Source organism: Gekko japonicus, unplaced genomic scaffold, assembly GCF_001447785.1.
Source record: "Gekko japonicus isolate JY-2015 unplaced genomic scaffold, Gekko_japonicus_V1.1 scaffold761, whole genome shotgun sequence".
Classification (NCBI taxonomy): Eukaryota; Metazoa; Chordata; class Lepidosauria; order Squamata; family Gekkonidae; genus Gekko; species Gekko japonicus.
This window is the reverse complement of record NW_015177030.1, coordinates 806,043-817,873: the sequence shown is the minus strand read 5'-3', so window position 1 is coordinate 817,873 and position 11,831 is coordinate 806,043.

Genomic DNA, 11,831 nt, shown 5'->3' with positions numbered 1-11,831 from the left:
CAGCAGGAAATCTGCTAGCCCCGAGCCCTTCCTCAGTGGCCAAAGCCGGTCCCTCTCTCTCATGGGGGTCAAAGACGGCTGGCCTGAGACCCACATGCACAAGAGATGAGTTTCCCCCCTGACTGAACTCCCTTTCCCAGAAGGCCGGGTGGGCGGGGCCTGTCTGTGCCTTCCTCAGTCCTGAGAGGTGCCCTCTGCCTGTGCCCGGCCCATCACGGCCCTTCCCGAGGCTCCGTCCCAGGGAGCCTTCTCTAGGGCCCTCCATCCTCTGGAGCCTGAACCGTGTCCTGTGGTCGTTGGTCTCGGGGGGGGGGCAGCTGCTGCGCCATGCAGCAGACGGCACCCTCGGAGTGGGCAGGCTGCGGGCACTGGCAGTGAGAGGGCCTGGCAGGGCCAGGTGGTGCCCCGGGTGGCCTCCAGAAGGCTGCCTTCCCCCTGCGGGTGGGGGCATTCGGGGGAATCTGTTGCCCAGGCAGCCAGGCCAGTGAGCAGCAGTGAAGGATCACTCTGCAGCACACGTCTCGTGGCCAGCAGGTGCCAGACAGCAGCGGGCGGCATCACTGGGGCTGAGGAACCCCTTGGATCCCCTCCTCTTAGGCACTCCGGTAGGACGGGGCCCATGTGCTTCCCTTCTGGGCGGGCTGGTGCTGGCCCACCTTTGGCCTCTCCTGTGAAAGGCACCAGGAAGGGCCTTTCTCCACCCAAGAGGTGGGGGAGCACCTGCTGGGCATGCAGAAGGTCCCAGGCTCAGTCCCGGGCAGCATCTCCCGTTCAGAAGGGCCGGCAGCAGGTGATGGGGAAGACCTTTCTCTGCCTGAGGCACCCCGGGGAGAGAGAGCGGCTGCCAGTCTGAATCGACAAGACTGACCTGGATGGACCGGTGGGGGGTCTGTTTCCCTAGAAGGCGGCTTCCGGCCTTCATGCGCTTGAGGAGTCTCGTGCACCAAGGACTGAGTCAGGAGAAAGAAGCTTCACACCCTCCGACCCCTGCAAGCCCCAGTGCAGCAGTCTCCTCCATGACTGTTTGCTTATGGGGGGGCTGTGCAGTCTCTTCCTTGTCTTCTCGAAGAACTCAGCAGCTGGGCTTTGCTCACTCTTCTGATGCGATGAAAGGCCACATGAAAGGCAAGGAGGGGGGGCGTAATCTCTCCAGTCATGTTACAGCTTGGCTCGCTGGCTGGAGTTAGTGGTTCTGCTGGGTCCTCTTGCTTGTGGCCCCTGCTGATCTGTGTGCTCGGAGGGGAGTGGGAAAGAGCTGCCCCCTGGCCTTGGCGTCCCCCTTCCTGTGGCTGTAAATCCTTGGGGTGGCGGGGTGAGCGCCGCAGCTCATTCTCTGGGCCATAAAAGCAAGCACCAGGGCTGCTGTGCTGGGCTGCATTCGCACCGTTCTCGCTTGTTGCTAGGGAGAACTTGTTGGCTGCAGCATGTTGGCCTTCACTGAGTTATTTCCACCACCCCCTTCCGTGCTTGCGCCTGCTAAGGCTGTGTCTCCCCCCCCCCCCGATCTAGCACAAAATGGCAAGCAAGCATGGCTTGTGCAGCCTTTCAGGTTGGGGGGGGGGCTGTTGTTGGATGATGTTCTGAAACCCCCTTGCCCCACACTCCCTCGGCAACCATAAAGGAAATCCACTGTGCCACGGATAGTCTCCCATTTGTCCTGGGTTTGTTTTTCATGCCAGCGCTGCTGTTGTGGCGTCTGCCCAAGGTGGTCAAAGCCGGGGGGGGGGGAATCCAGGATACCCGTTCCCCCCACCTGTCTTCAGTCCTACAGAATCAAGCAGGGGAGAGAGAGAGAGCTGTTTTGAACTGTCAGGCTGAACACCGGCCTCTCTTCTGAAGGAGTGGCGCACTCTGTCGTTACGCAGTGGACATGGCACAAGAGAACAGGCACTGTGTTGTGGCGCTTCTCTGGGGATGGCCGGACCAAGGTGCGCTGGAGTGCTTGGCGGCCAACTCCCACGCGCGCGCACCCTGGCCGGATAACGGAAGGAAGCCCTTTCAAAGGGTTGGTTCTCACTGGTCCTCCAACCAATGAGGAGGTGGGGGGGATGATTCAGCAGATGGTTTCTTAAGAAGTCAGGCCCTGCTGGAGAAGACCGGGCCGTCTAGTCCAGCATCCTCTTTCATGCCCCAGCTAACAAGTTGCCCTGCAGAGCCAACAAGCAGGGCTTAGAGGCCAAGGTCTATCTAGCTTCTTAGCACTGGTATTTGGAAGCGGACTGAACACAGAGGTTCCCTTTCGTCGCCATGGACCTCTCCTCCTATCTAGTAAAGGAAGGCATCGGTGCTCAAAGCCATCCCTGCATCTGCTAGCAGTGGACTTCCCCAGTTTGATCAAATGGTCTGCCTGAGGCTATTGCCCATCAGCTTCGTAAGCTGACTCCAAGTTCTCATATTTTGAGAGGGAGAAAAAGTGCTTACTATCCATACTCTCCATCTGATGCCTAATTTTATACATTTCTGTCATCCCCCCCCCCCCACGCTCCCCCCCCCCCCCCCCCAGTGTCTTTTCCCCCCTGCACTGTAAAGTCCTGACTCTCAGCCTTTTCTAACACCAAAGGTGCTCCAGCCTGTTATCAGTTTGGTTGCCCTCTTCCACATTTTCTCCAGCTCTCCGATAGACTCCTGGAGATATACTGACCAGAACCGTACGCAGCACTCCGAGTGGACTGTCCTCACAGGGGCATTACAATATAGGCCGTTTTATTTTCAGTTCCTTCCCTAATAATGCTCAGCATGGAGTTTGCCTTTTTTCCTGCCGCTTCACACGGAGTCAACACTTCTGTCAAGCTATCTGATATAAGCCCACGATCTCGCTTCCTCTCAGTCTCAACCGTTTCAGACCCCATGGCATATATCTAAAGTTAGGATTTTTGTTCCAGTGTGCATCACTTCACACTTACCTACAATGAACTTTATTTGCCACTTTGTAAATGGCTTGTCCAATTTAGAGTGATCCTTCGGTAGCTCTTCATAATCCATTTTGGATTTCACTGTCCTGAATAAATTGTTGGTATCTGCAAAGTTGGCCACTAAATGACTCACCACCAGTTCCAGATCATTGATGAACAAACTGAATAGTATCAATCCCAATATTGATTCTTATTGGACCTCACTGCTTACTTCTCTCCGTTGTGAGAACTGTCAGTTTATTCCTACTCTTGGCTTCCTGTTGTTTAACCAGTTTTTAATCCAAAAGAGGACCCATCCTCTCATCCCATAATTGCTAAGGATACTCAGGAGACTTCGGTGAGATACCTTGCCAAAAGCCTTTTGGAAGTCCAAGTCTATAATATCTACTGGACCACCATTATCTTCATGCTTGTTCCTTTCTTGGAGAACTCCAAAAGGTTGGTGAGGCAGGACTTCCCTTTGCAGAAGCCATGCTGATTTTCCTTCAGCAGGCCTTGTTCCTCAATGTTCTTAATAACTGATTTATATGTTTTCAATTGTAAATCTGCACTGTGTTGGTCTGGTACCCACTGTGAGCCTGCTATGTGGGGAGGGCAAGATATAAATTTAATAAAATTAAAATAAAATAAATAAAATAATTCTATCTGCTAAGTTTCTGCTAATTTAACTGTGACACAGACATTAGGCTAACTGTCCTGTAATTCTCTGGATCCCTGGTCTGTACTGCTTTTTGTAAAACATTGAGGTGACATTTGCTGGCATGGAGGCCAGTTTTAGTGACATGTTGGTCTACTAGGCCAAAGTAGGTGACCATTTCAGAGGGGAGATCCTTAGGGACTCAAACGTATCTACGATCTGGACTCAGGTATTTGCTGGTTTTGCCCAGTAGCCCTGGTCTCAGTCCAAGGTGAAGTCTTCAGACGTCCTTCCCAAAACCCGGGGCTTCCATGTGGGTATGTGCCCTGTGTTTTCTCCGGTGAAAACAGCGAAGAGTGCTGCCCTCGGAGTCCGTGTGGTTCTCTGTGGTGGGAAGGCCGAGGCCTCAGTCCTGCTTCCCTGTCGACCAGCTGGGGGCCCTGGGCCTTTTGCTGACTCTTCCTGCTGTGCCCTGCGGGTTTTGCTCCAATCAGGTTGTGTAGGTGAGGCCTGGCAGTGAGGGCAAGGGTGAGATGGCTTTCTCCAAGCTAGAGGGGAGGGTAGAGCAGTTTGCTGGGCTCCCCCTCCTCCCTCCCCGGGGTGAAACTTGGCCATCTGCTGCTTCCTCAGTTGCGCACTGGGTGGGGTGGGGTGGGGCCGCTCTCTTTGCTCAGGGCGGGCATGTCCCAGCCTGCTTTCCCATCCAAGGGCTCTGGGTGAATGAGCGTTTTGCAAGCTGGCTCAGCGGGTTGGCATGGGGTGATGCCCGCAGGGCCGGCCCTTGCCACCTTCTGTGTTGTGGTTCGACTGGGGAGGGGGGGCCTCCAGCGGCCTCCTGGGTCCAGACAGAAGTCAGAGATTGTGGAGGTGTGGCTTCCTCCTCCACACTCCCTGGGGGAAAAGGACTGGGGGTGGGTGGGTGGGTGGAGTGGATTTGGAGAGACTGTCAAAAGCAAACCTAGGCCTGGCAGTGCACAGTCCACAAGGCTGACGAGTAAACAGGTCGTGCAGATGGTTAGGTTTTGCCCCAAATTTCAGCTTTCCTAGCAAAAAGGACATTTCTCCCACTCCCCCAACCCCTTGTGACCTGCCACTCGGATTGCAGCTCTGGGCTGGCTTCCGCACTTTTGTGAACCCCACTGGGCAGAAGAGCCGTCTGTCTGACGCCCCTGGCGGCGGATGGTGTGGGAGCCCCCGAAGCTGCAAGAGGTTCGCAGCACCATGGCCTGGGGGTTTCTTGAGCCTGAAAGGGGCTGCCAGAGGGTCTCGGGGAACCCCGCCTGCTGTGGCCGAGGGAGCTGGGATTCCGAGGGTTCCCCCCACACCGAGGCAGAGGGGCATTTTCCCAGCAGCCTCAGGGCTCCTCTTTTGAAACCCGCTTCTGTGCCATATGGGAGAGGGCCATCAGAAGGAGCAGAGCAGGACCTCAGTTGCCCGGGCGTGGGGGGCTGGACGCTGCTCGTGGCCCCTCCCCTGGAATAACAGAAAGAAACGAGGTGGTGCCAATAGGCCTAATTGCAATGATTGCACCTGGCGTTGCTTGGGCGGTGTGTGCTCTCACACACCCTGGCGACTGGGACGTGGGCCCCAGCCCTGAGACCTTGAGGTGTGGGGGGACGGGACTGCAAGACCACCTTCACTCACGGCAAAGACTCCCCTCCCCTGCAAGGAACTCCCAGTCCGCAGTGTTCCCCTGCAGCGTACCTGGGTGCCTGAGAGAGCCCTGGCTTGAGGGAAGAGGCAGCTGCCTGTGTGGGTGGGCGGCCCAGCAGCCTGCAGCCGGGGAGGGTTTGGCACTTGCCCGTCCAGCAGCCCCAGCAGGCATTGGGCTCTGTGGCTGGCAAAGCGGCAGGGGGGGGGGGCGAGGCTACCCTGCCCTCTCTCCAGGGTCGGAGGCAGGTATTGGCTCCGCAGGGGCAGTCTGCAGCCAAGGGGCCTGTCTGTCTGGAGAATTAATATGGAATCCAGGTGCCTGTCTGAGGAGGAGGAGGAGGAGTCTGGTGCGAAGCGAAGGCCGCTGTGCAGATGTCACGCCCCGGAGGGAGGGAGGGAGGGAGGCCATGCAGCGCCTTCCCCAGTCGCCCGCAGGGCCTTCTCGGCAAATGTCAGTGTGAACTGAGAGCAAAGGGCCGGGTGGCCGTGCAGCCGAGGGCAAAGGGAAGTGGCTTCGTGTGGCACAGCTGATCCCAAGACTTTTGCTTGCTGCTGGCCTGCCTTGGGAGAGGGCTGTTCTGGCCTCCGTGAGAAGGGGACGGGCTCTGCAGAGTCCAGGGTGTGTGTGTGTGTGTGGTGGTCCTGCAGGGCTTGGTGGTGATCTGGCGCCCGGTGCCCGGATGGCCCGCCTGGAGCTCTGAATGGTTCCCTGTTGCCTACGTCAGGAAGCGAGGGTGGAAGCCACGTCCAGGTTCTTGGGTGCCGGCGTCAAAGGGCTGTGGGTGCCGGTGCCTCCTGGCTGTGGGCCCGTCCGATAGCAAGGGTTCTGGTCCCGTGTCTGACATGGGGGGGGGGGAGGTGATCTGGGGGAAATAAGCCGGGCTGAAGGAAACGTGCACGGGAGGGAGTCCCAGGCCACACAGCACGTGGGGTTGGTTCAAAAATGCAGCAGGAGCAGCAGCAGCAGCAGGAGGAGGAGTCCTGGGACTCAGGGCCCCCCCACCCCCACAGTGGGATGATTCCCAGGCCCCCCCTTCTCCGGCTGAGGACCGAGGGGCAGCTGTCGTGCGCTTGTGCCCCGTCCCCCTTTCTGGGAGCGGAGAGCTGGCAAGAGGCTCTGCCCCGGCAGAAAGAGGGCTGTGGAGGAAGTCTCCTCGGGGGTCGGTGAGTCTCCTGGGTTGGCATGGCGGGCAGGTCCTGATCCGTCAGTCGCGCTGAGCCGGAATCCAGTGGAGGAGGGAGGGGGGAGGGAAGAGGAGCCCGTCTGATGCAGGATGGCTGCCATGGAGACGGAGGGACGGGGTGGGGGGGGAGTTGGAGGCGCAAGCAGCCGCTTTCTCTCCAGCAGCTCCCTGCAGCTAGCTGAGGAGGGATCGGTCTCCTGGCCTGGTTGCCGGAGGCTCCTTGCCAGCTAGGGGGTTGGGTTGGGGCTTTCTATGGTGCAAAAGCCTTGGCCCCGGGGCCTCTGAGCCCCCCTGGCTGCTGAGCCTGGTTTCTCTCTGGCCCGATTTCGTGGAGGGAGGGAAGCCTGGGGCCCTCCCTGAGCTGGAGAGGGAGGCCAGGAGGTTCAGGGGCCAAGGACGCTTCTGGGAGAGGTCAGGCCCTAGCCGCACTCTGGGCTTCTCCTCTGCTGCACCACCAACAGGGTAGCCAGAGCAGAGGGCGGCTGCTTGCTAGGAGGGCTTCTCGGGGCCTCTGTGCCCCTCTCCCCACCTGTGCAGCCGGCTGCCCTGTCTTCCCTTGCTGAGAACGCTCGGTCTGGAGTCTGGCCACCACGTTGGCTCGAGCACTGTGGAGCAAGCGCCACACTTTCGGTCAGCAGCACCCCGGGGGTCTCCCGGTTCAGTGAGATCCAAGGGAAATTGTCCGTCTGTCGATCCCCAGTAGTGACTCACTGGGTTTTGCCGGCTGGCCGGGCTCCAGTTTCCAGGCGCAAAGGCTCCTGTGAGCCCCACAAGCCTCGTCTCTGGCCTGCAGAGCGAGCGGATCCAGTGGGCGGCTGCCGCTACCCAGGCACCTTTCTTTCCACCCCCCTCTGCCGGCTGACTCACAGCCGCCCCCTCCCAGCCCCTCTGGGTGCCTGCTGACCTCCCCCAGGTCTCTCCCCCACTCCCCCACCCCCGCTGTCATCAGCAGAGCCACAGGCTGGGGGTTCAGCCCTGCTCTGGCCGCATGGCCTGGGGTACCAAGGCTGCCTCCCGCCGGCACCAACATCCCTGGGGGGGCTCCTCTTTTCTGGAGGGAAGGAACCCCCCCCCCCCCCCCCGGTTTGGCCTCCCCCCTGTCTGGCCCAGAGCCCGGACTCCTGGCTTCCTTGGGAGGCTGTGGCGTGGGTTTGGCTGGACGCTTGTGTGTGGGGGAAGGCCTCTGCCTCGGGCATCCTCCCCGGGTCTTGTGTGTCCAGCTGTGCCAGAACTCTGCAGTCCCAGGAGGGCAGGCAAGGCAGTGGAGGGTTGGCCTCTGTGGGTCACTCGCAGGAGTCCAGGAGCCATGCCGTGCTTTTGCAGACCTGTGGGGGGGGGGGGTTTCAGCCGAAAAGCCCTGGGCAGGCTGGTGCTTCCCTCGCCTGCTCCGCCTAGAGAAGGGGGAGGGGTGTGCGAGGGCCCCCGCCGGGTCCAGCGCTGCTTCGGAGCAAGGGCTGCTGGGGGGGGCTGCTGGGGGGAGGCTGCTGTGAGGGGGTGCCCACAGGCCCACTGGAGGGCCTCCTTAACCAGTGGAAGTCCACCCCGTGGGATGCCAGGATGGCAGATGGCATGAAACGGTGGGTGGCATCCAGGCACCCTGTCCATTCCCCCCACACACACACACACCCCAGCCTTCCTCTCCTCGGGCTGGCTCTCTTTGCTCTCTCTCCAGCACCCCAGAGCCGGGTCTCTTGCCAGGTCATCACGGGGCTTCATAACCTGGCAAAAACATGGCCCCATCCCCTTCCCTCCCCCCGGCCTTGACCAGGCAGCCCTTCCATTGTGTGTGGGGGGCCCCCCACAATCCCTTCTCTTGTTTCCCTGACCCCATGACCCCTCTTCAGAGTCAGCCCACTCCAGGCCTCTCGTACCCTCCGCCTCGCTCCCCCCTTCCCTCTCGGCTTTGTGCATCCGGCTCTGCCAGCAGCTCCCCCTCCTCTCCCCGGCTGCCCCTTAGGCCTGGAGCCCCCTCCCCAAAGCAGTGCCCCCTCTCCCTTCATCCCACATCCTCCTCTAAGACCACCTTTGCCACAGAAGAAGAAGAAGAAGAGGTTGGATTTATAACCCATGGCCCTTCACTCGGAGTCTCAGAGCGGCTTACAAACTCCTCCCCACAGCAGACACCCTGTGAGGTAGGCGGGGCTGAGAGAGCTCTCCCGAGAACCGCCCTTGAGAGAACAGCTCTGACAGAACTACATCTTGCCCAAGGTCATCTAGCAGCTGCAAGTGGGGGAGTGGGGAACCAAACCCGGTTCTCCCAGATTAGAGTCCGCACGCTCAGCCACTACGCCAAAAAACCCCTTAGCCTCCCTGCCTCCCTCCCTGCTGCTGCTAATCCTACCCATGTGGCACTAGAATGGAGGGGGGGGGCACGTGTTTCGCTTCTCCGTCTCCCATGTTGACTTTGCAGGTTGTAGGCTCCCTGGAGCAGGGACTTGTTCAGTATTTGGGCAGCCGCTGGACACATGGAGACCCCCCCCAAAACTGTAATGTGGCAGGTGGGCGCTACCGCAGGCCTCCCGTGGTGGCTGCAGGGCGGGGCCGGAGCTGGTGGGCAGAGGCAGAAGGCCGGCTGGGGGGCCAGGAGCAGATCCGGGTCCCCCTCCCGCCAGGCCTGGAGCAAGTACTGAGCTTCTGGGCTCTTCCAGCCAGAGCAGCAGGGACCTGCAGGAGCGTGACCCTTTCTCTTGCAGGCCTGAAGGGCTCCTGGTGAGTCGCAGGGCTTGGCAGGGGCGGGGAGGCAATCTGCCGGGCTGCCTCTCTCTGTGTGTGTGTTGAAGCCAGCAAGTGGGAGAGGAGCTCGGCGGAATGCGGGAAGCCTCTCTGAGGCCGCGTGGGGAGCGAGGGAGGGAGGCCAGGCTTTGAGCAAAAGGCTGAGTGAAGGGTTGGGTTGTGGGGGGGGGAAGTGTCAGGTGGAAGGGTCCCCTCAGCCCTGGCGGCTTTGGACTGGGCACTGGCCCTGAAGGAAGCAGCCCCCGCCACACCAGTCGTGAAGAAGAACATGGGTTTAGTATGGTTTAAGCAAACATAATTAAATGTTTATTGAAAGTGCCTGCGATGCCTTTCACTGCACCCAGCACCGCCATGTGTGAGGGGCCAAACCGCCCAGATCAGTGGGTGGTGTCTGCCTCTCATTGGAGGGCAGAGAGGGTCCCTTTCTCCTCTTAGCTGGTCAAGATGGATGTGGCAGGAAGCCCTGCTGAGGCAACAGGGGGTGCCCTGTCCTGACGCCAACAGCTAAGGAGGGGGCAGCCCCTCTCTTTCAGTGTGGACCCCTTGAGCGAGGCTTCTCTACCGCTCAGAGGGGGAGGGGGCACTGCCTTGCCAAGAGGGGGCCTGGCCCTCCTGCAAGCTGTGGCAGTGCCTCAGCGGCAGCGAGACCCCTTCCCGGGGTGCCCTCTTCATCACAAAGAGGCGGAAGCAGTGGGGGGGCTTTGTTTGGCGAGGGCTTGCAGGGTATTAGGGGGAGAACGCCAGGAGAGGCCTGACGGCAGAGCTGGAAAAGAGATTCTCGATTTGCAGGCACCGTCCTCCAGTCTTCAGGGCTGACCCCACGCAATGATGGGAATTCTTTAGGACTCCTGGGCCCCAGTCCCAAATCTCTCGCCCTGCCAGTACAACGGAATATGAGCCTTTGGAGATAAGAATCACAATCCAGAATTAAGATTGCCAGGAGAAACATCAACAACCTCAGATATGCAGACGATACCACTCTGATGGGAGAAAGCGAAGAGGATCTCAAGAGCCTCCTGCTGAGGATGAAAGAGGAGAGCCCAAAAGTCGACCTGAAACTCAACGTCAAAAAACTAGGATCTTGGCATCCGGCCCCATCACTCCTTGGCAAACAGAAGGGCAAGACCACTGCAGATGGTGCCTGCAGCCATGACATTAAAAGATGCCTGCTCCTTGGGAGGAAAGTGATGGCAAACCTAGACAGCATAAATGAAGAGTAGAGACATCCAGTGTTCCCTCTAAGCTGAGTGAGTGTGAGCTAGCTCACAGCTTTTTAGCTTCCGGCTCACACATTTTTGCCTGGGCTCAGGAAGGATGGCTCCAGAGCAAACTCACTGGAGAAGACCCGGATGCTGGGAAAGACTGAAGGTCAAAGAAGACGGGGACGGCAAAGGACGAGATGGTCAGACAGTGTTATCGAGGCAACCGACATGAAATTGAGCAAACTCCGGAGGACGGCGGAAGACCGGAGGGCCTGGCGTGAGGTGGTCCATGGGGTTGCAAAGAGTCGGACTCGACTGTGCAACTGAACAACAACAAATAAGGTTTTGTGTGCATGCACACGAAAGCTTATACCCAGAATTAAACTTTGTTGGTCTTCCAAGGTGCCGCTGGACTCGGACTTTGACCCTTTGCAGAGTGCGGATAGCAGGTGAAGCCCAATTCCTGAGTGACCCCTTTGGAGGGGATTTGCATCCCCCAAAAGCGTTGCCTGCAAGGTGGCCTTTTGTCACCCTTGGGGAGCTTCTCATCGGTTGAAGCCACATGTCACTTGTGAATGAGACTGTTAAAATCCTACTTGCCGTTTGTGTTGGGCTTTGCAGCGTCTAAAGCACTTCACATTTAGCTGCTCTCTGAAGTAGGGCAATGTGATTATCCCGTTGTTACAGATGAGGCTGAGAGAGACAGAGCGGGCCGCCCATCTGGCTTGCAGCAGAAGCAAGATTTGAACCAGGGACCTATGGGTTTGTGGTTTGTCTTTCAGCCTCTGTGCTGAATCAGCGCTTGCCTGTAGTGACCTGAAGTGCTCAACCGGATGGGGCTCCGATGAGCTAATCGGTGCTGTTTTCCTGACTGAAGGAACCGGGAGAACCAGCAGCAGAGCTCTGTCTCCTTGCCTGGGCAGCTGTGGCCCAGCCGACGGGGATGGCCATACGTGGGTGGGTGGAGGGAGAGGCTCAGAAACGAGACGCAGGCAATCCCAGGTGTGTCCACAGGTGCTCTAAGCCCTTCCCTGCACGGGTGGCCTGTATGCACAAGCACGGGCGGCCTGGCAAACGGTAAACAGGGAAGTGGCCCCGTCAGCCGCCTGCGTGGCTCAGCAGCTGCTGTTTGGGGATCCTGGGCTCTGGTTTGGCCTGGAGTGGAAGGAGGGACACCTTCCCCTCGCTCAGGTGGGAGGGAGGGAGGGAGGGAGGGGCCTCAACCCCCTGCAGACGCTCTTTCAGCGAATCCCACCGTGTTGTGATGCGGAGCTCCTTGGCAAGAGCGACTGTGCTGCGGGCAAGTCCCTGCTGCCCTGTCTTCCCTGTGGGCCCCTGAGGCTGTGCAAGGAGAGGCAAGCGCGGGCTCTCCGTGGCACTCGTCTCTGCGCCCTGGCCTTCCCTGCCCCTTCCTGGGGAGGCAGCCACCAGGGCTGGGGAGGCCGCTGGGCTGTTGCAGGAGGCAGTGGCTGGTGGCCTTGGCTGGTGTCCCACCGCTGGCTCCCCCCCA